The sequence below is a fragment of the Palaemon carinicauda genome, chromosome 9 (genome assembly GCF_036898095.1).
Source record: "Palaemon carinicauda isolate YSFRI2023 chromosome 9, ASM3689809v2, whole genome shotgun sequence".
Taxonomy (NCBI): domain Eukaryota; kingdom Metazoa; phylum Arthropoda; class Malacostraca; order Decapoda; family Palaemonidae; genus Palaemon; species Palaemon carinicauda.
This window is the reverse complement of record NC_090733.1, coordinates 136,567,969-136,593,590: the sequence shown is the minus strand read 5'-3', so window position 1 is coordinate 136,593,590 and position 25,622 is coordinate 136,567,969. Positions and strand designations below refer to the sequence as shown.

At 51.9% G+C, this 25,622-nt stretch overlaps 1 pseudogene; it reads left to right on the top strand.

The window, feature by feature from the left end:
- The window catches only part of LOC137646647 (protein FAM200C-like), a 36,571-nt pseudogene extending 17,498 nt beyond the window's left edge, over positions 1-19,073 (top strand).
- The last annotated feature ends 6,549 nt before the right edge of the window (positions 19,074-25,622 follow it).

Below are 25,622 nucleotides of genomic sequence, written 5' to 3'. Positions count from 1 at the left end.
CATAGCCTAAAAGAGCTGCTTACCATAGCTAAAGTTTCTCTTCTACCCTTACCAAGAGGAAAGTAGTCACTGAACAATTACATTGCTTATCTTCGAAGAAACCGGATTCTACTGGATATATTAACCTTTGAAAAATGTACAATTGTTACATAATTTTATTGCTATGTCAATCTAATTTGATCCAGCACGAATAGATGATAGAAAACCCTGCAGGAAAATGACTAAGTGTGTGTGCAAGAAGGAAGGTTCACATTTATTAAGACAAAATTAAACTTTACTGCACTCTGTGGCTGGCCATGTTTAAGGTTTAAAGGCCGCTCATGAATGGCAGAGGCAAGGGACAGGTTAGTACTGTAGTAACGTGTTCGCCTGGCATTCATATGGCAGCAGATCAATCCCAGACCGGGACTGTGAATTCAAGCTGTTTACTGGGGATGCCACTGCTGTGGTTTGCACCACAATGGGGGATTGGGCTTGCCCAGCTGACGTTCTGGTGAGGATCTATTCTAATGAAACTAGAACTGAAATTAGACACCTTTAACCTTAAAACATTGTTCAACAACACAGGAGAATAGTGGCTAATATATTTATTATCACAATTCTGAAGTTTGGACACAATGATGAGCCATAGTCAATTCTTTTTAGTGAGGCAGATTTGCACCGACTCGCAGGGGGTGCCCTTTTAGCTCGGAAAAGTTTCCTAATAGCTGATTGGTCGGGAAAATATACTTCCAACCAATCAGCTGTAAGGAAACTTTTCCGAGCTAAAAGGGCACCCCTGCGAGTCGGTGCAAATCTGCCTCACTAAAAAGAATTGACTACGGTATATGTTTTACTCATATACATATTTTTAAATAGTATATATGAATAAAAAAACTATAAACACTTATATAAATTAAGTAATACAGAGAATTATGTACCAAGAAAAATATATTAATTTACAAATCATGCTTAAATAGCACTATCTTGAAAAAATGGCTGCGGTGGCCTGGTGGTAGCGTCTTCGCTTGGTGATCACCAGACTGGGTTCGAGTCCCGCTCAAACTCGTTAGTTCCTTTGGTCGCTGCATCCTTAAAATCATTGTGGCTTAGGATGGGGTGGGGGGGGGGTGTCTGGGGAGCCTATAGGTCTATCTGCTGAGTCATCAGCAGCCATTGCCTTGCCCTCCGTGATCCTAGCTTGGGTGAAAAGGGGGCTTGGAGGCTGATCATAGTTAATATAGTCACTCTAGGGCATTGTCCTGCTTGACAGGGCAATGTCACTGTCCCTTGCCTCTGCCATTCATGGGCGGCCTTTAAACCTTAAATAGGATTATACTGCTTTATGGCTAAGAACCTACTAATTCTTTTTACGATAAACGTCATATGGACGCCATCTTGGAAAATGGCCACCCAAGGGAATTTCGGGTAGATAGTCTTTTTCAGTATTCTGACAAATTTCATACTTGTATCATCATGTGGATTATCTGCATCACTATTAATACGATAATTTAATTAGCCATCAAATTATGATTTTTGTTGTTACAGATGGCTTCAAACTGTTGGAACCTAGCTTCATGTCCACTTTGAGCTCCAGAGCCTTTAAATATGAGGCCCCAAGACTATATGATAAGCTCCCACGAAACATTCGAATGATTGAAGACATTAAGGCTTTCAAGAGGAAACTGAAGACTCTTATTTCATGAGTCTTTTGACAGTGACGATTTAACAGTAAATGAACAATATGTGACTTGAAACGTTAAATACTCTGAACGAATAAGGTAAAACGACAGTGGAGGTCCTGCGGAGAGTGGGGTTCCCCTGCTGTATGGGACCGGAAAAGCAACCATCAAAGTAAGTAAAGTAAGTTGTTGTTGTTTATATTTCGCGGTGAAGCCAGATGTCTATCGACAATCAAATAGGCTTAAATGTAGCTTAAAAATTTTCAGTGAAAACGGTCAAAATCCTGGAATAAATGTTGCCAGGCATTTACTGTTTTAACCGAAGATCAGAGGCAAAAATCCTATGCAGTTTGATGTCTAAGTCAACTGATTAAGTGGTAAGAATGTGTAAGTTTTGTCCTTAAAAAAACGCATTATCTAGCCGACCCCCCCCCCCACCCCCCTTAAAAACGGATATATTAACGTTAAGGAGTGATATTAGTCACCAATACGTAAAAGATAATGACAAAGTAGGGTGAAATTACAGTCGCCTGTATTTTACGAAATACCGCTGAGAACAGTATAATTTCACGGAGAATTTCTGATTAAAATTACGGTTTTTAACAGTATACCGTAAAAAAATGCCCTATATAAAAGGTCAAAATCCTGGAATATATTATGTTTCCAGGCATTTACAGTTTTAAAAAGTATTATTATTATTATTATTATTATTATTATTATTATTATTATTATTAATTGCTAAGCTATAACCCCAGTTGGAAAAGCAGGATGCAATAAGCTCTGGGGGCTCCAACAGGGAAAATAGCCCAGTAAGGAAAGGAAACAAGGAAAAAAAATATCTTAAAAACAGTAACATTAAACTAAATATCTCCTATATAAACTATAAAAACTTTAACAAAACAAGAGGAAGAGAAATACTGTAAGATAGAACAGTGTGCCCGAGTGTGCCTGGCCAGTCAAAGAATCCAATAACTCTCTAGCAGTAGTATCTCAACGGGTGGCTGGCTAGACTATTCAGTGTATGTGTAGGCAAAGAAAAAATGAGCTATAACCAGAGAGGAAGATCCAATGTACTACTGCCTGCCCAGTCAAAGAATCCAATAACTCTCCGGCAGTAGTATCTCAACGGGTGGCTAGCGCCCTGGCCAACCTACTTCTGGCCAGTCAGGGGATCCAATAACTCTCTAGCAGTAGTATCTCAACGGGTGGCTAGCGCCCTGGCCAACCTACTTCTGGCCAGTCAGGGGATCCAATAACTCTCTAGCAGCCTACTACTGGCCAGTCAGGGGATCCAATAACACTCTAGCAGAAGTATCTCAACGGGTGGCTAGCGCCCTAGCCAACCTCTCTCTCTAGCAGTAGTATCTCAACGGGTGGCTAGCGCCCTGGCCAACCTACTACTGGCCAGTCAAGGGATCCAATAACACTCTAGCAGAAGTATCTCAACGGGTGGCTGGCTAGACTATTCAGTATATGTGTAGGCAAAGAAAAAATGAGCTATAACCAGAGAGGAAGATCCAATGTACTACTGCCTGGCCAGTCAAAGAATCCAATAACTCTCCGGCAGTAGTACCTTAACGGGTGGCTAGTGCCCTGGCCAACCTACTACTGGCCAGTCAGGGGATCCAATAACTCTCTAGCAGTAGTATCTCAACGGGTGGCTAGCGCCCTGGCCAACCTACTTCTGGCCAGTCAGGGGATCCAATAACTCTCTAGCAGTAGTATCTCAACGGGTGGCCAGCGCCCTGGCCAACCTACCTCTGGCCAGTCAAGGGATCCAATAACACTCTAGCAGTGGTATCTCAACGGGTGCCTAGCGCCCTGGCCAACCTACCTCTGGCCAGTCAAGGGATCCAATAACACTCTAGCAGAGGTATCTCAACGGGTGGCTAGCGCCCTGGCCAACCTACCTCTGGCCAGTCAAGGGATCCAATAACACTCTAGCAGTGGTATCTCAACGGGTGCCTAGCGCCCTGGCCAACCTACCTCTGGCCAGTCAAGGGATCCAATAACACTCTAGCAGTGGTATCTCAACGGGTGGCTAGCGCCCTGGCCAACCTACCTCTGGCCAGTCAAGGGATCCAATAACACTCTAGCAGTGGTATCTCAACGGGTGGCTAGCGCCCTAGCCAACCTACCTCTGGCCAGTCAAGGGATCCAATAACACTCTAGCAGTGGTATCTCAACGGGTGGCTAGCGCCCTGGCCAACCTACCTCTTGCCAGTCAAGGGATCCAATAACACTCTAGCAGTGGTATCTCAACGGGTGGCTAGCGCCCTGGCCAACCTATTATCTCAACGGGTGGCTAGCGCCCTGGCCAACCTACTTCTGGCCAGTCAAGGGATCCAATAACACTCTAGCAGTGGTATCTCAACGGGTGGCTAGCGCCCTGGCCAACCTACCTCTGGCCAGTCAAGGAATCCAATAACACTCTAGCAGAAGTATCTCAACGGGTGGCTAGCGCCCTGGCCAACCTACCTCTGGCCAGTCAAGGGATCCAATAACTCTCTAGCAGTAGTATCTCAACGGGTGGCAACCAAAACCACTCTAGCAGAAGTATTTCAAAGGGGGGCTAGCGCCCTGGCCAACCTACTTCTGGCTGGCCAACCTACTTCTGGCCAGTCAAGGGATCCAATAACTCTCTAGCAGTAGTATCTCAATGGGTGGCTAGCGCCCTAGCCAACCTACCTCTGGCCAGTCAAGGAATCAAATAACACTCTAGCAGAAGTATCTCAACGGGTGGCAACCAAAACCACTCTAGCAGAAGTATCTCAACGGGTGGCAACCAAAACCACTCTAGCAGAAGTATCTCAACGGGTGGCTAGCGCCCTGGCCAACCTACTTCTGGCTGGCCAACCTACTTCTGGCCAGTCAAGGGATCCAATAACTCTCTAGCAGTAGTATCTCAACGGGTGGCAACCAATAACTCTCTAGCAGAAGTATCTCAACGGGTGGCTAGCGCCCTGGCCAACCTACTTCTGGCTGGCCAACCTACTTCTGGCCAGTCAAGGGATCCAATAACACTCTAGCAGAAGTATCTCAACGGGTGGATAGCGCCTTGGCCAACCTACCTCTGGCCAGTCAAGGGATCCAATAACACTCTAGCAGAAGTATCTCAACGGGTGGCTGGCGCCCTGGCCAACCTACCTCTGGCCAGTCAAGGGATCCAATAACTCTCTAGCAGTAGTATCTCAACGGGTGGGTGGCGCCCTGGCCAACCTACCTCTGGCCAGTCAAGGGATCCAATAACTCTCTAGCAGTAGTATCTCAACGGGTGGGTGGCGCCCTGGCCAACCTACCTCTGGCCAGTCAAGGGATCCAATAACTCTCTAGCAGAAGTATCTCAACGGGTGGCTAGCGCCCTAGCCAACCTACCTCTGGCCAGTCAAGGGATCCAATAACTCTCTAGCAGTGGTATCTCAACGGGTGGCTAGCGCCCTAGCCAACCTACTTCTGGCCAGTCAAGGGATCCAATAACACTCTAGCAGTGGTATCTCAACGGGTGGCTAGCGCCCTAGCCAACCTACTTCTGGCCAGTCAAGGGATCCAATAACACTCTAGCAGTGGTATCTCAACGGGTGGCTAGCGCCCTGGCCAACCTACTTCTGGCCAGTCAAGGGATCCAATAACACTCTAGCAGTGGTATCTCAACGGGTGGCTAGCGCCCTGGCCAACCTACTTCTGGCCAGTCAAGGGATCCAATAACTCTCTAGCAGAAGTATCTCAACGGGTGGCTAGCGCCCTAGCCAACCTACCTCTGGCCAGTCAAGGGATCCAATAACTCTCTAGCAGTGGTATCTCAACGGGTGGCTAGCGCCCTAGCCAACCTACTTCTGGCCAGTCAAGGGATCCAATAACACTCTAGCAGTGGTATCTCAACGGGTGGCTAGCGCCCTAGCCAACCTACTTCTGGCCAGTCAAGGGATTCAATAACTCTCTAGCAGAAGTATCTCAACGGGTGGCTAGCGCCCTAGCCAACCTACTTCTGGCCAGTCAAGGGATCCAATAACTCTCTAGCAGAAGTATCTCAACGGGTGGCTAGCGCCTTGGCCAACCTACCTCTGGCCAGTCAAGGGATCCAATAACTCTCTAGCAGTAGTATCTCAACGGGTGGCTAGCGCCCTGGCCAACCTACCTCTGGCCAGTCAAGGGATCCAATAACACTCTAGCAGTGGTATCTCAACGGGTGGCTAGCGCCCTAGCCAACCTACTTCCGGCCAGTCAAGGGATTCAATAACTCTCTAGCAGTGGTATCTCAACGGGTGGCTAGCGCCTTGGCCAACCTACTTCTGGCCAGTCAAGGGATCCAATAACACTCTAGCAGTGGTATCTCAACGGGTGGCTAGCGCATTGGCCAACCTACTTCTGGCCAGTCAAGGGATCCAATAACTCTCTAGCAGTAGTATCTCAACGGGTGGCTAGCGCCCTAGCCAACCTACTTCTGGCCAATCAAGGGATCCAATAACACTCTAGCAGTGGTATCTCAACGGGTGGCTAGCGCCCTGGCCAACCTACTTTTGGCCAGTCAAGGGATCCAATAACACTCTAGCAGTGGTATCTCAACGGGTGGCTAGCGCCTTGGCCAACCTATTTCTGGCAAGTCAAGGGATCCAATAACACTCTAGCAGTGGTATCTCAACGGGTGGCTAGCGCCCTGGCCAACCTACTTTTGGCCAATCAAGGGATCCAATAACACTCTAGCAGTGGTATCTCAACGGGTGGCTAGCGCCTTGGCCAACCTACTTCTGGCAAGTCAAGGGATCCAATAACACTCTAGCAGTGGTATCTCAACGGGTGGCTAGCGCCCTGGCCAACCTACTTCTGGCCAGTCAAGGGATCCAATAACACTCTAGCAGTGGTATCTCAACGGGTGGCTAGCGCCCTGGCCAACATACTTCTGGCCAGTCAAGGGATCCAATAACACTCTAGCAGAAGTATCTCAACGGGTGGCTAGCGCCCTGGCCAACCTATGATCTCAACGGGTGGCTAGCGCCCTGGCCAACCTACTTCTGGCCAGTCAAGGGATCCAATAACACTCTAGCAGTGGTATTTCAACGGGTGGCTAGCGCCCTGGCCAACCTACCTCTGGCCAGTCAAGGGATCCAATAACACTCTAGCAGTGGTATCTCAACGGGTGGCTAGCGCCCTGGCCAACCTACCTCTGGCCAGTCAAGGAATCCAATAACACTCTAGCAAAAGTATCTCAACGGGTGGCTAGCGCCCTGGCCAACCTACCTCTGGCCAGTCAAGGGATCCAATAACTCTCTAGCAGTAGTATCTCAACGGGTGGTTAGCGCCCTGGCCAACCTACTTCCGGCCAGTCAAGGGATCCAATAACTCTCTAGCAGAAGTATCTCAACGGGTGGCTGGCGTCCTGGCCAACCTACTTCCGGCCAGTCAAGGGATCCAATAACACTATAGCAGAAGTATCTCAACGGGTGGCAACCAATAACACTCTAGCAGGAGTATCTCAACGGGTGGCTAGCGCCCTGGCCAACCTACTTACGGCCAGTCAAGGGATCCAATAACACTCTAGCAGAAGTATCTCAACGGGTGGCAACCAATAACACTCTAGCAGGAGTATCTCAACGGGTGGCTAGCGCCCTGGCCAACCTACTTCCGGCCAGTCAAGGGATCCAATAACACTCTAGCAGAAGTATCTCAACGGGTGGCTAGCGCCCTGGCCAACCTACTTCCGGCCAGTCAAGGGATCCAATAACACTCTAGCAGAAGTATCTCAACGGGTGGCAACCAATAACACTCTAGCAGAAGTATCTCAACGGGTGGCTAGCGCCCTGGCCAACCTACTTCCGGCCAGTCAAGGGATCCAATAACTCTCTAGCAGTAGTATCTCAACGGGTGGCTAGCGCCCTGGCCAACCTACCTCTGGCCAGTCAAGGGATCCAATAACTCTCTAGCAGAAGTATCTCAACGGGTGGCTAGCGCCCTGGCCAACCTACCTCTGGCCAGTCAAGGGATCCAATAACTCTCTAGCAGAAGTATCTCAACGGGTGGCTAGCGCCCTGGCCAACCTAATTCCGGCCAGTCAAGGGATCCAATAACTCTCTAGCAGAAGTATCTCAACGGGTGGCTAGCGCCCTGGCCAACCTACTTCTGGCCAGTCAAGGGATCCAATAAAACTTTAGCAGAAGTATCTCAACGGGTGGCTAGCGCCTTGGCCAACCTACTTCTGGCCAGTCAAGGGATCCAATAACACTCTAGCAGTGGTATCTCAACGGGTGGCTAGCGCCCTGGCCAACCTACTTTTGGCCAATCAAGGGATCCAATAACACTCTAGCAGTGGTATCTCAACGGGTGGCTAGCGCCTTGGCCAACCTACTTCTGGCAAGTCAAGGGATCCAATAACACTCTAGCAGTGGTATCTCAACGGGTGGCTAGCGCCCTGGCCAACCTACTTTTGGCCAGTCAAGGGATCCAATAACACTCTAGCAGAAGTATCTCAACGGGTGCCTAGCGCCCTGGCCAACCTACTTATGGCCAGTCAAGGGATCCAATAACTCTCTAGCAGTAGTATCTCAACGGGTGGCTAGCGCCCTGGCCAACCTACTTCTGGCCAGTCAGGGGATCCAATAAAACTTTAGCAGAAGTATCTCAACGGGTGGCTAGAGCCTTGGCCAACCTACTTCTGGCCAGTCAAGGGATCCAATAACACTCTAGCAGTGGTATCTCAACGGGTGGCTAGCGCCCTGGCCAACATACTTCTGGCCAGTCAAGGGATCCAATAACACTCTAGCAGAAGTATCTCAACGGGTGGCTAGCGCCCTGGCCAACCTATGATCTCAACGGGTGGCTAGCGCCCTGGCCAACCTACTTCTGGCCAGTCAAGGGATCCAATAACACTCTAGCAGTGGTATCTCAACGGGTGGCTAGCGCCCTGGCCAACCTACCTCTGGCCAGTCAAGGGATCCAATAACACTCTAGCAGTGGTATCTAAACGGGTGGCTAGCGCCCTGGCCAACCTACCTCTGGCCAGTCAAGGAATCCAATAACACTCTAGCAAAAGTATCTCAACGGGTGGCTAGCGCCCTGGCCAACCTACCTCTGGCCAGTCAAGGGATCCAATAACTCTCTAGCAGTAGTATCTCAACGGGTGGTTAGCGCCCTGGCCAACCTACTTCCGGCCAGTCAAGGGATCCAATAACTCTCTAGCAGAAGTATCTCAACGGGTGGCTGGCGTCCTGGCCAACCTACTTCCGGCCAGTCAAGGGATCCAATAACACTCTAGCAGAAGTATCTCAACGGGTGGCTAGCGCCCTGGCCAACCTACTTCTGGCCAGTCAAGGGATCCAATAACACTCTAGCAGTGGTATCTCAACGGGTGGCTAGCGCCCTGGCCAACCTACCTCTGGCCAGTCAAGGGATCCAATAACACTCTAGCAGTGGTATCTCAACGGGTGGCTAGCGCCCTGGCCAACCTACCTCTGGCCAGTCAAGGAATCCAATAACACTCTAGCAAAAGTATCTCAACGGGTGGCTAGCGCCCTGGCCAACCTACCTCTGGTCAGTCAAGGGATCCAATAACTCTCTAGCAGTAGTATCTCAACGGGTGGTTAGCGCCCTGGCCAACCTACTTCCGGCCAGTCAAGGGATCCAATAACTCTCTAGCAGAAGTATCTCAACGGGTGGCTGGCGTCCTGGCCAACCTACTTCCGGCCAGTCAAGGGATCCAATAACACTCTAGCAGAAGTATCTCAACGGGTGGCTAGCGCCCTGGCCAACCTACTTCCGGCCAGTCAGGGGATCCAATAACTCTCTAGCAGAAGTATCTCAATGGGTGGCAACCAATAACACTCTAGCAGGAGTATCTCAACGGGTGGCTGGCGCCCTGGCCAACCTACTTCTGGCCAGTCAGGGGATCCAATAACTCTCTAGCAGCGGTATCTCAACGGGTGGCTGGCGCCCTGGCCAACCTACTTCTGGCCAGTCAGGGGATCCAATAACTCTCTAGCAGCGGTATCTCAACGGGTGGCTGGCGCCCTGGCCAACCTACTTCTGGCCAGTCAGGGGATCCAATAACTCTCTAGCAGCGGTATCTCAACGGGTGGCTGGCGCCCTGGCCAACCTACTTCTGGCCAGTCAGGGGATCCAATAACTCTCTAGCAGCGGTATCTCAACGGGTGGCTGGCGCCCTGGCCAACCTACTTCCGGCCAGTCAGGGGATCCAATATCTCTCTAGCAGCGGTATCTCAACGGGTGGCTGGCGCCCTGGCCAACCTACTTCCGGCCAGTCAGGGGATCCAATAACTCTCTAGCAGCGGTATCTCAACGGGTGGCTGGCGCCCTGGCCAACCTACTTCCAGCCAGTCAGGGGATCCAATAACTCTCTAGCAGCGGTATCTCAACGGGTGGCTGGCGCCCTGGCCAACCTACTTCCGGCCAGTCAGGGGATCCAATAACTCTCTAGCAGCGGTATCTCAACGGGTGGCTGGCGCCCTGGCCAACCTACTTCCGGCCAGTCAGGGGATCCAATAACTCTCTAGCAGCGGTATCTCAACGGGTGGCTGGCGCCCTGGCCAACCTACTTCCGGCCAGTCAAGGGATCCAATAACACTCTAGCAGCGGTATCTCAACGGGTGGCTGGCGCCCTGGCCAACCTACTTCCGGCCAGTCAAGGGATCCAATAACACTCTAGCAGCGGTATCTCAACGGGTGGCTGGCGCCCTGGCCAACCTACTTCCGGCCAGTCAAGGGATCCAATAACACTCTAGCAGCGGTATCTCAACGGGTGGCTGGCGCCCTGGCCAACCTACTTCCGGCCAGTCAAGGGATCCAATAACACTCTAGCAGCGGTATCTCAACGGGTGGCTGGCGCCCTGGCCTACCTACTTACGGCCAGTCAAGGGATCCAATAACACTCTAGCAGCGGTATCTCAACGGGTGGCTAGCGCCCTGGCCAACCTACTTACGGCCAGTCAAGGGATCCAATAACTCTCTAGCAGCGGTATCTCAACGGGTGGCTAGCGCCCTGGCCAACCTACTTACGGCCAGTCAAGGGATCCAATAACTCTCTAGCAGAAGTATCTCAACGGGTGGCTAGCGCCCTGGCCAACCTACCTCTGGCCAGTCAAGGGATCCAATAACTCTCTAGCAGAAGTATCTCAACGGGTGGCTAGCGCCCTGGCCAACCTACTTCCGGCCAGTCAAGGGATCCAATAACTCTCTAGCAGAAGTATCTCAACGGGTGGCTAGCGCCCTGGCCAACCTACTTCTGGCCAGTCAAGGGATCCAATAAAACTTTAGCAGAAGTATCTCAACGGGTGGCTAGCGCCTTGGCCAACCTACTTCTGGCCAGTCAAGGGATCCAATAACACTCTAGCAGTGGTATCTCAACGGGTGGCTAGCACCCTGGCCAACCTACTTTTGGCCAATCAAGGGATCCAATAACACTCTAGCAGTGGTATCTCAACGGGTGGCTAGCGCCTTGGCCAACCTACTTCTGGCAAGTCAAGGGATCCAATAACACTCTAGCAGTGGTATCTCAACGGGTGGCTAGCGCCCTGGCCAACCTACTTTTGGCCAGTCAAGGGATCCAATAACACTCTAGCAGAAGTATCTCAACGGGTGCCTAGCGCCCTGGCCAACCTACTTATGGCCAGTCAAGGGATCCAATAACTCTCTAGCAGTAGTATCTCAACGGGTGGCTAGCGCCCTGGCCAACCTACTTCTGGCCAGTCAAGGGATCCAATAAAACTTTAGCAGAAGTATCTCAACGGGTGGCTAGCGCCTTGGCCAACCTACTTCTGGCCAGTCAAGGGATCCAATAACACTCTAGCAGTGGTATCTCAACGGGTGGCTAGCGCCCTGGCCAACATACTTCTGGCCAGTCAAGGGATCCAATAACACTCTAGCAGAAGTATCTCAACGGGTGGCTAGCGCCCTGGCCAACCTATGATCTCAACGGGTGGCTAGCGCCCTGGCCAACCTACTTCTGGCCAGTCAAGGGATCCAATAACACTCTAGCAGTGGTATCTCAACGGGTGGCTAGCGCCCTGGCCAACCTACCTCTGGCCAGTCAAGGGATCCAATAACACTCTAGCAGTGGTATCTAAACGGGTGGCTAGCGCCCTGGCCAACCTACCTCTGGCCAGTCAAGGAATCCAATAACACTCTAGCAAAAGTATCTCAACGGGTGGCTAGCGCCCTGGCCAACCTACCTCTGGCCAGTCAAGGGATCCAATAACTCTCTAGCAGTAGTATCTCAACGGGTGGTTAGCGCCCTGGCCAACCTACTTCCGGCCAGTCAAGGGATCCAATAACTCTCTAGCAGAAGTATCTCAACGGGTGGCTGGCGTCCTGGCCAACCTACTTCCGGCCAGTCAAGGGATCCAATAACACTCTAGCAGAAGTATCTCAACGGGTGGCTAGCGCCCTGGCCAACCTACTTCTGGCCAGTCAAGGGATCCAATAACACTCTAGCAGTGGTATCTCAACGGGTGGCTAGCGCCCTGGCCAACCTACCTCTGGCCAGTCAAGGGATCCAATAACACTCTAGCAGTGGTATCTCAACGGGTGGCTAGCGCCCTGGCCAACCTACCTCTGGCCAGTCAAGGAATCCAATAACACTCTAGCAAAAGTATCTCAACGGGTGGCTAGCGCCCTGGCCAACCTACCTCTGGCCAGTCAAGGGATCCAATAACTCTCTAGCAGTAGTATCTCAACGGGTGGTTAGCGCCCTGGCCAACCTACTTCCGGCCAGTCAAGGGATCCAATAACTCTCTAGCAGAAGTATCTCAACGGGTGGCTGGCGTCCTGGCCAACCTACTTCCGGCCAGTCAAGGGATCCAATAACACTCTAGCAGAAGTATCTCAACGGGTGGCTAGCGCCCTGGCCAACCTACTTCCGGCCAGTCAAGGGATCCAATAACTCTCTAGCAGAAGTATCTCAATGGGTGGCAACCAATAACACTCTAGCAGGAGTATCTCAACGGGTGGCTGGCGCCCTGGCCAACCTACTTCTGGCCAGTCAGGGGATCCAATAACTCTCTAGCAGCGGTATCTCAACGGGTGGCTGGCGCCCTGGCCAACCTACTTCCGGCCAGTCAGGGGATCCAATATCTCTCTAGCAGCGGTATCTCAACGGGTGGCTGGCGCCCTGGCCAACCTACTTCCGGCCAGTCAGGGGATCCAATAACTCTCTAGCAGCGGTATCTCAACGGGTGGCTGGCGCCCTGGCCAACCTACTTCCGGCCAGTCAGGGGATCCAATAACTCTCTAGCAGCGGTATCTCAACGGGTGGCTGGCGCCCTGGCCAACCTACTTCCGGCCAGTCAGGGGATCCAATAACTCTCTAGCAGCGGTATCTCAACGGGTGGCTGGCGCCCTGGCCAACCTACTTCCGGCCAGTCAAGGGATCCAATAACACTCTAGCAGCGGTATCTCAACGGGTGGCTGGCGCCCTGGCCAACCTACTTCCGGCCAGTCAAGGGATCCAATAACACTCTAGCAGCGGTATCTCAACGGGTGGCTGGCGCCCTGGCCAACCTACTTCCGGCCAGTCAAGGGATCCAATAACACTCTAGCAGCGGTATCTCAACGGGTGGCTGGCGCCCTGGCCAACCTACTTACGGCCAGTCAAGGGATCCAATAACTCTCTAGCAGCGGTATCTCAACGGGTGGCTAGCGCCCTGGCCAACCTACTTACGGCCAGTCAAGGGATCCAATAACTCTCTAGCAGCGGTATCTCAACGGGTGGCTAGCGCCCTGGCCAACCTACTTACGGCCAGTCAAGGGATCCAATAACTCTCTAGCAGCGGTATCTAAACGGGTGGCTAGCGCCCTGGCCAACCTACTTACGGCCAGTCAAGGGATCCAATAACTCTCTAGCAGCGGTATCTCAACGGGTGGCTAGCGCCCTGGCCAACCTACTTACGGCCAGTCAAGGGATCCAATAACTCTCTAGCAGCGGTATCTCAACGGGTGGCTAGCGCCCTGGCCAACCTACTTACGGCCAGTCAAGGGATCCAATAACACTCTAGCAGAAGTATCTCAACGGGTGGCTAGCGCCCTGGCCAACCTACTTCTGGCCAGTCAAGGGATCCAATAACGGGTGGCTAGCGCCTTGGCCAACCTACTTCTGGCCAGTCAAGGGATCCAATAACACTCTAGCAGTGGTATCTCAACGGGTGACTAGCGCCCTGGCCAACCTATTATCTCAACGGGTGGCTAGCGCCCTGGCCAACTTACTTCTGGCCAGTCAAGGGATCCAATAACACTCTAGCAGAAGTATCTCAACGGGTGGCTAGCGCCCTGGCCAACCTATTATCTCAACGGGTGGCTAGCGCCCTGGCCAACCTACTTCTGGCCAGTCAAGGGATCCAATAACACTCTAGCAGAAGTATCTCAACGGGTGGCTAGCGCCATGGCCAACCTACCTCTGGCCAGTCAAGGAATCCAATAACACTCTAGCAGAAGTATCTCAACGGGTGGCTAGCGCCCTGGCCAACCTACCTCTGGCCAGTCAAGGGATCCAATAACTCTCTAGCAGTAGCATCTCAACGGGTGGCTAGCGCCCTAGCCAACCTACTTCTGGCCAGTCAAGGGATCCAATAACTCTCTAGCAGTAGCATCTCAACGGGTGGCTAGCGCCCTAGCCAACCTACTACTGGCCAGTCATGGGATCCAATAACACTTTAGCAGAAGTATCTCAACGGGTGGCTAGCGCCTTGGCCAACCTACTTCTGGCCAGTCAAGGGATCCAATAACTCTCTAGCAGTAGCATCTCAACGGGTGGCTAGCGCCCTGGCCAACCTACTTCTGGCCAGTCAAGGGATCCAATAACTCTCTAGCAGTAGCATCTCAACGGGTGGCTAGCGCCCTAGCCAACCTACTACTGGCCAGTCATGGGATCCAATAACACTTTAGCAGAAGTATCTCAACGGGTGGCTAGCGCCTTGGCCAACCTACTTCTGGCCAGTCAAGGGATCCAATAACACTCTAGCAGTGGTATCTCAACGGGTGGCTAGCGCCCTAGCCAACCTACCTCTGGCCAGTCAAGGGATCCAATAACTCTCTAGCAGTAGTATCTCAACGGGTGGCTAGCGCCCTAGCCAACCTACTACTGGCCAGTCATGGGATCCAATAACACTTTAGCAGAAGTATCTCAACGGGTGGCTAGCGCCCTGGCCAACCTATTATCTCAACGGGTGGCTAGCGCCCTGGCCAACCTACTTCTGGCCAGTCAAGGGATCCAATAACACTCTAGCAGTGGTATCTCAACGGGTGGCTAGCGCCCTGGCCAACCTACTTCCGGCCAGTCAAGGGATCCAATAACTCTCTAGCAGTGGTATCTCAACGGGTGGCTAGCGCCTTGGCCAACCTACTTCTGGCCAGTAAAGGGATCCAATAACACTCTAGCAGTGGTATCTCAACAGGTGGCTAGCGCCCTGGCCAACCTACTTCTGGCCAGTCAAGGGATCCAATAACACTCTAGCAGTGGTATCTCAACGGGTGGCTAGCGCCCTGGCCAACCTACTTCTGGCCAGTCAAGGGATCCAATAACACTCTAGCAGAAGTATCTCAACGGGTGGCTAGCGCCCTGGCCAACCTATTATCTCAACGGGTGGCTAGCGCCCTGGCCAACCTACTTCCGGCCAGTCAAGGGATCCAATAACTCTCTAGCAGTAGTATCTCAACGGGTGGCTAGTGCCCTGGCCAACCTATTATCTCAACGGGTGGCTAGCGCCTTGGCCAACCTACTTCCGGCCAGTCAAGGGATCCAATAACACTCTAGCAGAAGTATCTCAACGGGTGGCTAGCGCCCTGGCCAACCTATTATCTCAACGGGTGGCTAGCGCCCTGGCCAACCTACTTCCGGCCAGTCAAGGGATCCAATAACACTTTAGTAGAAGTATCTCAACGGGTGGCTAGCGCCCTGGCCAACCTATTATCTCAACGGGTGGCTAGCGCCCTGGCCAATCTACTTCCGGCCAGTCAAGGGATCCAATAACACTCTAACAGAAGTATCTCAACGGGTGGCTAGCGCCCTGGCCAACCTATTATCTCAACAGGTGGCTAGTGCCTTGGCCAACCTACTTCTGGCCAGTCAAGGGATCCAATAACACTCTAGCAGTGGTATCTCAACGGGTGGCTGGCGCCCTGGCCAACCTACTTCCGGCCAGTCAAGGGATCCAATAACACTCTAGCAGTGGTATCTCAGCGGGTGGCTGGCGCCCTGGCCAACCTACTTCCGGCCAGTCAAGGGATCCAATAACTCCCTAGCAGAAGTATCTCAGCGGGTGGCTGGCGCCCTGGCCAACCTACTTCCGGCCAGTCAAGGGATCCAATAACTCCCTAGCAGAAGTATCTCAGCGGGTGGCTGGCGCCCTGGCCAACCTACTTCCGGCCAGTCAAGGGATCCAATAACTCCCTAGCAGAAGTATCTCAGCGGGTGGCTGGCGCCCTGGCCAACCTACTTCCGGCCAGTCAAGGGATCCAATAACTCCCTAGCAGTAGTATCTCAGCGGGTGGCTGGCGCCCTGGCCAACCTACTTCCGGCCAGTCAAGGGATCCAATAACTCCCTAGCAGTAGTATCTCAGCGGGTGGCTGGCGCCCTGGCCAACCTACTTCCGGCCAGTCAAGGGATCCAATAACACTCTAGCAGAAGTATTTCAACGGGTGGCTGGCGCCCTGGCCAACCTACCTCCGGCCAGTCAAGGGATCCAATAACTCTCTAGCAGTAGTATCTCAACGGGTGGCTGGCGCCCTGGCCAACCTCCCTCTGGCCAGTCAAGGGATCCAATAACACTCTAGCAGAAGTATCTCAACGGGTCGCTGGCGCCCTGGCCAACATACTTCCGGCCAGTCAAGGGATCCAATAACTCTCTAGCAGCAGTATCTCAACGGGTGGCTAGCGCCCTAGCCAATCTACTACTGGCCAGTCAAGGGATCCAATAACACTCTAGCACAGTGGTTCTTAACCTGGGGTACCTGTACCCCCAAGGGGTACGAAACCTTAAGCCTGGGGGTACGAGACATGATAGCCAGTGCAATGGTAGCTACTGTATATTTACCATGAGAAAGCAAAAAATGTATTTTCCAAATATTTCTCTTTCTATAATTGTCTAAATTTATTTTATTTCAAGTTAGTGCTGTAAACATATTTTTTATGTTTTCCATGGTTTCATATACGTTTTCTTGATGTCTCGTACGGTTCGTGTTCGCGTTGTTCCTGACTCTGAAACATGCTGCATGTGCACTGTGCCGTGTGTAGTTGAGTTAATGTGAACAGTGTGAATTGGGTCTGCATTTTGTTTGTGTTCGAGTTGTTGATAGTATTGAGGTGAATTACTGGTGAGTGTGACATTTTTTATTTGTGAAATGTAATTTTGTGGATTATTTTATTTGTCACAATATGTTTTTTTAGTGTGGTATAACTCTAATATTGTCAAGAATAGATGTATAATTGATAAAAGATATATAATTTTGAAGGTACTGTTATGTGCATGAGGAGGAATATAGTGGACTTAGGGATGGCTTGACCAGGTGAGGGGTCGGGGATAAGTTGGTCAAAAACTGGTCTGACTTGGTCAAAAACTGATATGTGTTGGTCAAAGCATGGCTCGAGTTGGTCAAAATATGGCTTGAACTGGTAAAAAATTCCTTTGGTAAATAAATGACCTGGATTGATCAAACAATGGCCTGAGTTGATCAAAACAATCCCTTGAGTTGGTAAAACTCAGGCAGATGGAACTCAACGACCACAGTGCATCCTCTGCAGCACAGTCTTTGCAAATGCAAATCTCAAACCATCAAGACTAAATGAACACTTCAACAATCGGCATGGAGGCACAGATGCTGGACATGACTTAAACAGCTTGAAGATCAAGCGGGAACAATTTGATCGTAGTGGTACCCTGTCAAAGCTAGGTTTTGTGCCAGTTGAGAAACCTTTGTTGCAAGCATCTTATGAAGTTGCCCTTTTATGTGCAAAGAAGAAAAAAGCTCACACTATAGCAGAGGAGCTTGTTAAACCTTTTGCATTAGAAATGGCAAAAATAGTGTTAGGGACAGAAGCTGAAAAGAAGCTTAAACAGATACCTCTGTAAAATGACATTTATTTTCAAGGATTCATGATATGAGTCAAGATGTCTTGCAGCAGGTGATAGCAGACCTGAAAGCTAGTCCTGTCAGAGTGAGTATTCAGCTGGACGAGTCAACTGACGTTAGTTTTTGCAGCCAGTTGATGGCATTTGTTCAGTATGTGAAGGAGAAAGAAGTGGTGGAAGAATTCTTATTTTGTAAACCTCTGAAAACTACTGCAAAAGCAACTGATTTGTTCAGTCTTGTGAAAGAGTTCTTCTTGGAACATGAAATGACTCTCAACATGTGTGGTTCAATTTGCACTGATGGAGCCCCTGTCATGCTTGGAAATAAATCAGGCTTTGCCACCCTAGTGAAAAAAAGAGGTTCCCCATGTAACTGTCACTCACTGTGTGTTGCATCGTCATGCACTTGCTACAAAGACGCTGCCAGAAAAATTGAAGACTGTTTTATCAGTTGTTGTGCTTGCTGTAAATTTCATCAGAGGACGGGCAGTGAATCACCGTCTTTTTGCATCTTTTTGTGAAGAAATTGGAGCTGAGCACAGTGTTCTTATTTACCAAACAGAAGTGAGGTGGCTTTCCCGTGGCAGGGTACTTACACGTGTATTTGAACTTCATGAAGAAATTATGCAATTTCTTAGAAATCAAGGCAGTGAAATTGCTGACAATTTTGAAAACAGGGAGTTCATTTTGTCTCTGGCATATCTGGCAGATGTATTCATGCACCTCAATGAACTGAATGTCTCTATACAAGTAACTGCGATGAATATGATAACTGCCAGAGAAAAGTTATCTGCCCTCACCAAGAAACTTCCAATGTGGATAAAGCGCATTGAAAGTGAAAATTTTACAAACTTCCCTTCTCTTGATGAGGCTGCTAGTGCTGAAGAAGAGCTGCCCATCCTGAGTGAAGTAAAAGAACATTTGCAAGAACTGATTCAGTCCTTCCAAGGGTATTTTCACCTTGAAGAAGGTTCTGTGGCACAATGATGGATACCTGATCCATTTCTTTTCAACCTTGATTCCATGGATGATAATGATATCATGAAAGATGATCTTGAGGAGTTGCAGACCAATGACAGAATCCGAATGGAGTTTGAAATGCAACTGGATATGTTTTGGTGTGCACAACTCCAAGCATTACCACAGTTAGCAAGGAGAGCTTTGGAGGTCCTCGTGCCATTTGCAACTACATACTTATGTGAGGCAGGTTTTTCAACGCTCCTACACATCAAAACAAAAGCCAAAAACCGTTTGGATGCAAGTGATGACATGCGTCTGGCACTTTCAAGGAAAGAACCTCGTTTGAACAATATCATTAATGAGAAACAACAACAAAAGAGCCACTAAAAATGTGTTGGTGTGCACTATGTAGTAATATTCATTATTATTCATTGTATCCTACTAATTGACACCTTTCATTTGAAATAAAAAAAGTACCTTTCTTCTGTAATTGAAAATCTAATAATTTCTCAGCAAGGTTTGTATCACTGATCCTTTTCTTATATTTGTATTGTATTTACATTGGATGGGGGTACGAGAAAATTTTCTGACATATCAAGGGGTACGGGCACTGAAAAAGGTTAAGAACCACTGCGTCTAGCAGAAGTATCTCAATGGGTGGCTGGCGCCCTGGCCAACCTCCCTCTGGCCAGTCAAGGGATCCAATAACACTCTAGCAGAAGTATCTCAACGGGTCGCTGGCGCCCTGGCCAACCTACTTCCGGCCAGTCAAGGGATCCAATAACTCTCTAGCAGCAGTATCTCAACGGGTGGCTGGCGCCCTGGCCAACCTATTATCTCAACGGGTGGCTAGCGCCCTAGCCAACCTACTACTGGCCAGTCATGGGATCCAATAACACTTTAGCAGAAGTATCTAAACGGGTGGCTAGCGCCCTGGCCAACCTATTATCTCAACGGGTGGCTAGCGCCCTGGCCAACCTACTTCTGGCCAGTCAAGGGATCAAATAACACTCTAGCAGTGGTATCTCAACGGGTGGCTAGCGCCCTAGCCAACCTACCTCTGGTCAGTCAAGGGATCCAATAACTCTCTAGCAGTAGTATCTCAACGGGTGGCTAGCGCCCTAGCCAACCTACTACTGGCCAGTCATGGGATCCAATAACACTTTAGCAGAAGTATCTCAACGGGTGGCTAGCGCCCTGGCCAACCTACTTCTGGCCAGTCAAGGGATCCAATAACACTCTAGCAGTGGTATCTCGACGGGTGGCTAGCGCCCTGGCCAACCTACTTCCGGCCAGTCAAGGGATCCAATAACTCTCTAGCAGTGGTATCTCAACGGGTGGCTAGCGCCTTGGCCAACCTACTTCTGGCCAGTCAAGGGATCCAATAACACTCTAGCAGTGGTATCTCAACGGGTGGCTAGCGCCCTGGCCAACCTATTATCTCAACGGGTGGCTAGCGCCCTGGCCAACCTACTTCCGGCCAGTCAAGGGATCCAATAACTCTCTAGCAGTAGTATCTCAACGGGTGGCTAGCGCCCTGGCAACCTATTATCTCAACGGGTGGCTAGCGCCCTGGCCAACCTACTTCCGGCCAGTCAAGGGATCCAATAACACTCTAGCAGAAGTATCTCAACGGGTGGCTAGCGCCCTGGCCAACCTATTATCTCAACGGGTGGCTAGCGCCCTGGCCAACCTACTTCCGGCCAGTCAAGGGATCCAATAACACTCTAGCAGTGGTATCTCAACGGGTGGCTGGCACCCTGGCCAACCTACTTCCGGCCAGTCAAGGGATCCAATAACTCTCTAGCAGTGGTATCTCAGCGGGTGGCTGGCGCCCTGGCCAACCTACTTCTGGCCAGTCAAGGGATCCAATAACACTCTAGCAGTGGTATCTCAACGGGTGGCTGGCGCCCTGGCCAACCTACTTCTGGCCAGTCAAGGGATCCAATAACACTCTAGCAGTGGTATCTCAACGGGTGGCTGGCACCCTGGCCAACCTACTTCCGGCCAGTCAAGGGATCCAATAACTCTCTAGCAGTGGTATCTCAGCGGGTGGCTGGCGCCCTGGCCAACCTACTTCTGGCCAGTCAAGGGATCCAATAACACTCTAGCAGTGGTATCTCAACGGGTGGCTGGCGCCCTGGCCAACCTACTTCTGGCCAGTCAAGGGATCCAATAACACTCTAGCAGTGGTATCTCAACGGGTGGCTGGCACCCTGGCCAACCTACTTCCGGCCAGTCAAGGGATCCAATAACTCTCTAGCAGTGGTATCTCAGCGGGTGGCTGGCGCCCTGGCCAACCTACTTCCGGCCAGTCAAGGGATCCAATAACTCTCTAGCAGAAGTATCTCAACGGGTGGCTGACGTCCTGGCCAACCTGCTTCCGGCCAGTCAAGGGATCCAATAACTCTCTAGCAGTAGTATCTCAGCGGGTGGCTGGCGCCCTGGCCAACCTACTTCCGGCCAGTCAAGGGATGCAATAACTCTCTAGCAGTAGTATCTCAGCGGGTGGCTGGCGCCCTGGCCAACCTACTTCTGGCCAGTCAAGGGATCCAATAACACTCTAGCAGAAGTATCTCAACGGGTGGCTGGCGCCCTGGCCAACCTACCTCTGGCCAGTCAAGGGATCCAATAACACTCTAGCAGAAGTATCTCAACGGGTCGCTGGCGCCCTGGCCAACCTATTATCTCAACGGGTGGCTAGCGCCCTAGCCAACCTACTAGTGGCCAGTCAAGGGATCCAATAACTCTCTAGCAGTAGTATCTCAACGGGTGGCTGGCGCCCTGGCCAACTTCCCTCTGGCCAGTCAAGGGATCCAATAACACTCTAGCAGAAGTATCTCAACGGGTGGCTAGCGCCCTGGCCAACCTACCTCTGGCCAGTCAAGGGATCCAATAACTCTCTGGCAGTAGTATCTCAACGGGTGGCTGGCGCCCTGGCCAACCTCCCTCTGGCCAGTCAAGGGATCCAATAACACTCTAGCAGAAGTATCTCAACGGGTCGCTGGCGCCCTGGCCAACCTATTATCTCAACGGGTGGCTAGCGCCCTAGCCAACCTACCTCTGGCCAGTCAAGGGATCCAATAACTCTCTAGCAGCAGTATCTCAACGGGTGGCTGGCGCCCTGGCCAACTTCCCTCTGGCCAGTCAAGGGATCCAATAACACTCTAGCAGAAGTATCTCAACGGGTGGCTGGCGCCCTGGCCAACCTACCTCTGGCCAGTCAAGGGATCCAATAACTCTCTAGCAGTAGTATCTCAACGGGTGGCTGGCGCCCTGGCCAACTTCCCTCTGGCCAGTCAAGGGATCCAATAACACTCTAGCAGAAGTATCTCAACGGGTGGCTGGCGCCCTGGCCAACCTACCTCTGGCCAGTCAAGGGATCCAATAACTCTCTGGCAGTGGTATCTCAACGGGTGGCTGGCGCCCTGGCCAACCTCCCTCTGGCCAGTCAAGGGATCCAATAACACTCTAGCAGAAGTATCTCAACGGGTCGCTGGCGCCCTGGCCAACCTATTATCTCAACGGGTGGCTAGCGCCCTAGCCAACCTACTAGTGGCCAGTCAAGGGATCCAATAACTCTCTAGCAGTAGTATCTCAACGGGTGGCTGGCGCCCTGGCCAACTTCCCTCTGGCCAGTCAAGGGATCCAATAACACTCTAGCAGAAGTATCTCAACGGGTGGCTAGCGCCCTGGCCAACCTACCTCTGGCCAGTCAAGGGATCCAATAACTCTCTGGCAGTAGTATCTCAACGGGTGGCTGGCGCCCTGGCCAACCTCCCTCTGGCCAGTCAAGGGATCCAATAACACTCTAGCAGAAGTATCTCAACGGGTCGCTGGCGCCCTGGCCAACCTATTATCTCAACGGGTGGCTAGCGCCCTAGCCAACCTACCTCTGGCCAGTCAAGGGATCCAATAACTCTCTAGCAGTAGTATCTCAACGGGTGGCTGGCGCCCTGGCCAACTTCCCTCTGGCCAGTCAAGGGATCCAATAACACTCTAGCAGAAGTATCTCAACGGGTGGCTGGCGCCCTGGCCAACCTACCTCTGGCCAGTCAAGGGATCCAATAACTCTCTGGCAGTAGTATCTCAACGGGTGGCTGGCGCCCTGGCCAACCTCCCTCTGGCCAGTCAAGGGATCCAATAACACTCTAGCAGAAGTATCTCAACGGGTCGCTGGCGCCCTGGCCAACCTATTATCTCAACGGGTGGCTAGCGCCCTAGCCAACCTACCTCTGGCCAGTCAAGGGATCCAATAACACTCTAGCAGTAGTATCTCAACGGGTGGCTGGCGCCCTGGCCAACTTCCCTCTGGCCAGTCAAGGGATCCAATAACACTCTAGCAGAAGTATCTCAACGGGTGGCTGGCGCCCTGGCCAACCTACCTCTGGCCAGTCAAGGGATCCAATAACTCTCTGGCAGTAGTATCTCAACGGGTGGCTGGCGCCCTGGCCAACCTATTATCTCAACGGGTGGCTGGCGCCCTGGCCAACCTACCTCTGGCCAGTCAAGGGATCCAATAACACTCTAGCAGAAGTATCTCAACGGGTGGCTGGCGCCCTGGCCAACCTATTATCTCAACGGGTGGCTAGCGCCCTAGCCAACCTACCTCTGGCCAGTCAAGGGATCCAATAACTCTCTAGCAGTAGTATCTCAACGGGTGGCTGGCGCCCTGGCCAACTTCCCTCTGGCCAGTCAAGGGATCCAATAACACTCTAGCAGAAGTATCTCAACGGGTGGCTGGCGCCCTGGCCAACCTACCTCTGGCCAGTCAAGGGATCCAATAACTCTCTGGCAGTAGTATCTCAACGGGTGGCTGGCGCCCTGGCCAACCTCCATCTGGCCAGTCAAGGGATCCAATAACACTCTAGCAGAAGTATCTCAACGGGTCGCTGGCGCCCTGGCCAACCTATTATCTCAACGGGTGGCTAGCGCCCTAGCCAACCTACTAGTGGCCAGTCAAGGGATCCAATAACTCTCTAGCAGCAGTATCTCAACGGGTGGCTGGCGCCCTGGCCAACCTATTATCTCAACGGGTGGCTAGCGCCCTAGCCAACCTACTAGTGGCCAGTCAAGGGATCCAATAACTCTCTAGCAGCAGTATCTCAACGGGTGGCTGGCGCCCTGGCCAACCTATTATCTCAACGGGTGGCTAGCGCCCTAGCCAACCTACTAGTGGCCAGTCAAGGGATCCAATAACTCTCTAGCAGCAGTATCTCAACGGGTGGCTGGCGCCCTGGCCAACCTATTATCTCAACGGGTGGCTAGCGCCCTAGCCAACCTACTAGTGGCCAGTCAAGGGATCCAATAACTCTCTAGCAGCAGTATCTCAACGGGTGGCTGGCGCCCTGGCCAACCTATTATCTCAACGGGTGGCTAGCGCCCTAGCCAACCTACTAGTGGCCAGTCAAGGGATCCAATAACTCTCTAGCAGCAGTATCTCAACGGGTGGCTGGCGCCCTGGCCAACCTATTATCTCAACGGGTGGCTAGCGCCCTAGCCAACCTACTAGTGGCCAGTCAAGGGATCCAATAACTCTCTAGCAGCAGTATCTCAACGGGTGGCTGGCGCCCTGGCCAACCTATTATCTCAACGGGTGGCTAGCGCCCTAGCCAACCTACTAGTGGCCAGTCAAGGGATCCAATAACTCTCTAGCAGCAGTATCTCAACGGGTGGCTGGCGCCCTGGCCAACCTATTATCTCAACGGGTGGCTAGCGCCCTAGCCAACCTACTAGTGGCCAGTCAAGGGATCCAATAACTCTCTAGCAGTAGTATCTCAACGGGTGGCTGGCGCCCTGGCCAACCTATTATCTCAACGGGTGGCTAGCGCCCTAGCCAACCTACTCTGGCCAGTCAAGGGATCCAATAACTCTCTAGCAGTAGTATCTCAACGGGTGGCTGGCGCCCTGGCCAACTTCCCTCTGGCCAGTCAAGGGATCCAATAACACTCTAGCAGAAGTATCTCAACGGGTGGCTGGCGCCCTGGCCAACCTACTCTGGCCAGTCAAGGGATCCAATAACTCTCTAGCAGTAGTATCTCAACGGGTGGCTGGCGCCCTGGCCAACCTCCATCTGGCCAGTCAAGGGATCCAATAACACTCTAGCAGAAGTATCTCAACGGGTGCTGGCGCCCTGGCCAACCTATTATCTCAACGGGTGGCTAGCGCCCTAGCCAACCTACTAGTGGCCAGTCAAGGGATCCAATAACTCTCTAGCAGCAGTATCTCAACGGGTGGCTGGCGCCCTGGCCAACCTATTATCTCAACGGGTGGCTAGCGCCCTAGCCAACCTACTAGTGGCCAGTCAAGGGATCCAATAACACTCTAGCAGAAGTATCTCAACGGGTGGCTGGCGCCCTGGCCAACCTACCTCTGGCCAGTCAAGGGATCCAATAACTCTCTAGCAGTAGTATCTCAACGGGTGGCTGGCGCCCTGGCCAACCTACCCTCTGGCCAGTCAAGGGATCCAATAACACTCTAGCAGAAGTATCTCAACGGGTGGCTGGCGCCCTGGCCAACCTACTTCCGGCCAGTCAAGGGATCCAATAACTCTCTAGCAGCAGTATCTCAACGGGTGGCTGGCGCCCTGGCCAACCTATTATCTCAACGGGTGGCTAGCGCCCTGCCAACCTACTACTGGCCAGTCAAGGGATCCAATAACACTCTAGCAGAAGTATCTCAACGGGTGGCAACCAATAACACTCTAGCAGGAGTATCTCAACGGGTGGCTGGCGCCCTGGCCAACCTACTTCTGGCCAGTCAAGGGATCCAATAACTCTCTAGCAGTGGTATCTCAACGGGTGGCTGGCGCCCTGGCCAACCTACTACTGGCCAGTCAGGGGATCCAATAACACTCTAGCAGCGGTATCTCAACGGGTGGCTGGCGCCCTGGCCAACCTACTTCCGGCCAGTCAGGGGATCCAATATCTCCCGAGC